Source organism: Eurosta solidaginis, chromosome 1 (genome assembly GCF_040869045.1).
Source record: "Eurosta solidaginis isolate ZX-2024a chromosome 1, ASM4086904v1, whole genome shotgun sequence".
Taxonomy (NCBI): Eukaryota; Metazoa; Arthropoda; class Insecta; order Diptera; family Tephritidae; genus Eurosta; species Eurosta solidaginis.
In genome coordinates, this window is record NC_090319.1 from 89,959,730 (window position 1) to 89,965,635 (window position 5,906).

At 38.6% G+C, this 5,906-nt stretch overlaps 1 pseudogene; it reads right to left on the bottom strand.

The window, feature by feature from the left end:
• Positions 1-558: 558 nt before the first annotated feature.
• Positions 559-5,315, bottom strand: LOC137237122 (t-SNARE domain-containing protein 1-like; annotated as a pseudogene).
• Positions 5,316-5,906: the final 591 nt, after the last annotated feature.

Genomic DNA, 5,906 nt, shown 5'->3' on the forward strand with positions numbered 1-5,906 from the left:
TTGGGTATGTGCATACACATATAGACCGTTTCAATAATTTTTTGCTAAAATGATTTTATTTATTCCACAGGAGACGCTGGATACGCTCTAGAGCCATGGTTAATGATACCTTTTCGTTCACCTACAACAGGTAGCGCCGAAGGAAACTACAATAAAATACATGCAAAAGCGAGAAATACTATAGAAAGGACCATATGTGTATTTAAAAACCGCTTCAGATGCCTTCTGGGTGCTCGTGAGCTTTATTATGAACCCATTAAGGTTTGCCAAATAGTGAACGTTACCGCAGCATTGCACAATATTTGTATCCCTTATCGCGTGGCTGATGATTTTTCAGAAAATGTTGAAGAAAACCATTTTAATCAAACGTATGAAGCTTCTCCTTCAACATATACTGATGCAGCTATTCGGATAAGGGAATCTATATCCTCAACATTAACACGACGCTAATATTCAATTAAAAAATAGCAAGACATATGTATTAATTCATTTACACTTTTTTATTGAAACTTTTGATAGGCACTTGTATTTAAATAAAGGAATGTACACATACAAATTTCAGTGTTTTTTGGAAATCGCATTTAAGCTTTTTTCTTCAACTAATAACATTTGTTTTTTTTATTGAATTTTTAGCATTGATCAAATCTTCCATGGATTGGTTGTGTCTACGAGTTTCTTCCACTTCTGCATTCTTCAGGTCGCAGTGCTTTTCCATTGCCCGGTATAAGCGTCGTATACCGGAACAAATATCTTCCAGCTTTTGTTCCTGTATTGAATAGTGTGCTATGGTCTTTTCCTGAAATTCCTTTTGAAGCAAAAATTGGTCTTGAAGTACTTCTGCTGTATATGTATCAGTTGGCTTGCGCGCAGAGGAAACTCGTCTTGGAAGTGCTGGACTGTGGCTTAATGACGTCATTGACACGTCAGCCTCGATCTCATTTGCAGAGTCGGGTGCAACAGGTAGCCCAAAGCTCACAGTGTTTTCAATTCCATTCGTGCTAGTCTCTAGTGCTGTCAATCGGATGACAGATTCCTCCATTTCATTAAAATGGTGCTGTCTATTTCGACCGCCACCAGTAGCTCTGTTCTTTTTTGTTTTCCGCTAGCTTCCTTTTAATATACGCCTTCCAGTCTAGCCATACCTAGTAAACACGATATATATACATATATACACACAAGCAAGGCACAGCAAATTACACATTTTACCTTTTTCCAGCTAGTGATGTCTTTTTGAGGTGGGCCTATGCTGTTAAGCTCCTCCGCCACCTTTTTCCAAAACTCCGACGCTTCTTCCTTAGAGCACTTTGAAAAGCCGTGTGCCATAGAGGGCTTTTCTTGCAGCAACTCCAGCAAAGCCGGATACTGTTGCCTTGTTGGTATTTTGGACCTGTATTTTGACAAATTAAATACTGACTACGCGTTTATTCAATAAATACTTACATTTATATAAATTTTTCAATTTGTTTTAATTTATTTCAATTTTTCGTGGATTCTCCGCTTACAAAACTTGTCGTAGAAAAATTGTGGGAAATTTGATAATTTGACATTTAGAGTGTGTTCAGTGAATGCTATTCTCCTAATTTCGAATTTACGTTCGGAGTTGTTCGAAATGCATGAATGCTTTTGTAGTAACTTCTCCAAAAAACAGTATACGATGGAGTGCGTGATAAGGCCGATTAATGAATAGTAAAACAAGTAAGAACGGGACTGTCTTCGGCTGTGCCGAAGACTTCATACCTTTCATGAATGGGGCTGAACAATAATCTTATACCGTTCGTAATCTCCGAATAATCGGATGTATAAGATAAGAATTATATGGTGTACAAATCTACATACCTAAACGATTTTTAAGATAAATATAAAATAAAAAACAGGTAGGTACTTTGTGTGAGGATGCAAAGTTTCAGGTTTTTTGTGGTCTGCGTGTAAAAACTATGACTACGAATCACGTATTTCAACAATATATGACGTAAACGTAACTATTTGATGAAATTTGATGAATTTTGAAGCTTCTAGCCGTAAAAAGGGGGCAAAAATTACAGTTTATATGAGGTATATAATATATATACCACCGATCTCTATGATTTCTTCAGACAACAATATATTCTATATACGTGAGCATTCGGTGAAATTTGAAGCTCCTAGCTGTTAAAATGGGGCTAAAATTGCGAAAATATATATATATATACTATATATACCACCATATATATACTATATATACCACCATATATATAGTATATATACAACCGATCTTTATGATTTTTTCAGACAACAATATATTCTATATGCGTAAGCATTCGTTGAAATTTGAAGCCTCTAGCTCTTAAAATAGGGCAGAAATTACGAAAAGTTTCTTATCTGAACAATCGGTAGTGGGGGATATATACGACCGATCTCATCAATTTTTTCAGGCAACAATATACGAAATTATATGGTGAAGTTTGAAGCTTCAATCTGTTAAATTGAGTAAGATATGACAAAAATCCTCTTTTTCTGAAAAATCGGTTTTATGGAGGATATATGCTATAGTGGTCCGATCCGGCCGGTTCCGACAAATGTCTAATCGGACACCCAAATACACCCGCTCACCAAATTTTATCAAGATATCTCAAAAATTGAGGGACTAGTTTGCATACAAACAGACAGACGGACAGACGGCTAAATCAACTCAGCTCTTCATCCTGATTATTTCGGTATACTTAATGGTGGGTCTATCTATTTTCCTTTAAGGACTTACAATTTTGGGTTTCGTGACAAAATTAATACACCATTTCATTTTCACGTTTTTTGTGGTCTGCATGTAAAAACTATGACTACGAATCACGTATTTCAAAAATATGTGACGTAAACGTAACTATTTGATGAAATTTGATGAATTTTGAAGCTTCTAGCAGTAAAAAGGGGCAAAAGTGACAGTTTATATGAAGTATATAATATTGTCACGGATATTAGCATCACTAAATTATCCCATCACTAAGGCGATGCTAAGGCCATGCCAAGCAGTATTTACGTTAATAATCAAATCAAGTATACACATATATAAGGCAGCCCAGAGAGATGTCACACACAGATGCATTTACTTATACGCCTATATGCGCGCGAGAGACTGTAAACTACAAACATTCACATCAATAATTCAATCTTTATGTATCTACATAAACGAATAAATAATTGCGTCTACACATATGTACCATGTACGAATATGAGCAGCGGAGAGTCAATGCGCAAACACATGCATATATCTGAGAAGTTTGAGAGCTAATGAACTAGTAGATTCTGGAAGCGCCTAAAAGATGTATAAAATTGTGCAATTTTAGTTATAGCTGAGAAGTTTGAGAGCTCATGGACAATGCTAGTACATTCTGGAAAAATGCGAACGAGGAAACCAAAGGGTATAAAAGGCAACAGATGAAGAGGCGCTGTAATTCAGTTTGAGTTGAGCAATCAATCAGTTATTGATTAAGCACGCGATCTGGCGGCCAATAGTAGAGTTCAATTTGAATTATCAATCAGTTTGGTTATTAAGCCTGCGAGTAGCAAAGTATAAGTGTCATTGTGAAGTACTTTAATAAAGGCCATTTTTCCATTATTCAATATTGGAGTTATTTATTCAACAGTTTAGTGATTCGAACTTAGCAGAGGATTGCAAATAAGAGGATTTGCAAGTAAATTCGTTACAATTGGTGTCAGAAGAGGAATTGTTGAATAAATTCCAAAGGCCAAACAAGGACATGGCAAAGTTCAGTGAATTGAAGATCCAGCAACTAAAGAAGGAGTTGGGACCCGTGGATTGAATACAAGCGGCGTTAAACTTGAAATTCAGGCACGGCTACGAGAGGTAATGGAAGCAGAAGGAATTGATGTGGAAGAGTATATCTTTCATCTTGATGGCGAGGAGACAACAAAAATTTAAGAGAAAAACGAAACATCGCAAACGGTTACCAGCACAGACTTGAACGTGATATTGGCTGCAATATCTGCACAAACGTCGACAGTAACATCGAAAATTGAAGCACAAGAAACACGTATTTCAGAAATGTCGACACAAATTTCTTCACAACTGGAATCGCAGGAAACCCGTATAACATCCAAGATGGAAACTCAACTGAAAGAACAGAAAACGTATATGTCATCACAAATGGAAGCACAAGAAACGCGTATTTCAGAAATGTCGTCGCAAATGTCATCTCAACTGGAAGAACAGAAGACATATATGGCATCGCAACTGGAAGAACAGAAGACATATATGATATCTCAGTTGGCTCAGCAGTTGAAAGCGCAAGAGGATCGCATATCATCGCAGTTGGAGGGTTTTAGTGAACGACAAGATAAAATGGAAGCTGAGATGGATGCTTTGAAAGATCGGATTCAGCAGTTACAATTAAATCGTCCAGCAGTTTCAGCGAGTAATCCAAAGGTAAAAACACCATCCTTTGACGGTTCTGTTCCTTTCCAGGTCTTTAAGCTACAGTTTGAGAAGACCGCAGCAGTGAACAACTGGAACGTGGAAGATAAAGTTGCCGCACTCTTCGTAGCATTGAAAGGACCAGCTGCCGAAATCTTACAGGCTATTCCAGAGTACGAACGGAACAGTTATGACGCATTGATGGCTGCTGTAGAACGGCGATACGGAAGCGAACACAGGAAACAGATATTTCAAATAGAATTGCAAAACCGCTACCAAAAAGCTAACGAGACTTTGCAGGAGTTTGCTTCGTACATTGAAAGATTGGCTCATCTTGCAAATGCGGATGCACCCGTGGAATACACGGAAAGAGTGAAGATTCAGAGCTTTATAAATGGCATACGGGACGTCGAAACGAAGCGAGCCACATACGCGAACCCAAAGCAAACATTTTCTGAAACGGTATCCCATGCATTGACTCAGGAAACGGCGTCATTATTGAGTAAACCAGCATACAAAGCTCATCGTGTGGAAGTAGAAAGGCCGAAGTGGGTAGATACAATTTTGGAAGCTCTAAGGGGATCACAAGAGAAAAATGCCGGAGTTATGAAATGTTTCAAGTGCGGTAACCCAGGTCACATTGCACGTCATTGCAGTAGCAATTCCAATAGTTCCAACAATGTGGGTGGCCGTAAACGCATAGCTGAAGGAGACGAGCAAATCTCCAAATCCACTCAATCGTTAAACTAAAGCGAGTCAGCCGCAAGGGGCGACAGCTGGCTCCCTCAATTGAATGCCCCATAATCTCTATCTCGCAAATTGGAAGAAGGTCAAGCAAACTTACTGTCGGAGTACATGTGGATGGAAAGGAACGTTTACTAACTGTAGATACGGGTGCATCCCATTCCATCATTCGATCAGATTTAGTCAACAAGAAGATAAGACCATTGCTTGGAGCACGATTACGTACAGCCACGGGAGAGGACACCCAGGTAATTGGAGAAGTAGCATTTGAAGTAGCAATAGGGAAAGCCACCGTACTATACAATTTTATAGTGGCAGAGATTGTTGATGAAATCATAATTGGAGTGGACTTCTTAATCGACCAAGGCATCAAGATCGATATGCAAAGCAAGACGATGCGATATAAGAACATGGATGTGCCACTTAATTTCGGCTACGAGAGAGGCTACAGCAGTAAACGAGTGCTGGTGGAAGAGAGTCAGCAAATACCACCAAAATCAGAAGCAGTCATCTGGGCAAAGGTAGATGGAGATTGTGGGACAAACAAATTGTGGGTTGTCGAAGCAGCAAATAAATCAGCACTGAACATACTTGTAGGAAAAACCCTGGCTATGACAAAACAAGATGGACGTATTCCGGTAAGAGTACTCAATGAGTTCAAGTCACCATTCAATTTGACCAAAGGAGCTATTTTGGGAAGATGCCAAGAGGCCGAAGTAGTTATTAACTGTGAACAGCTCCAGGAATACGTTTCATC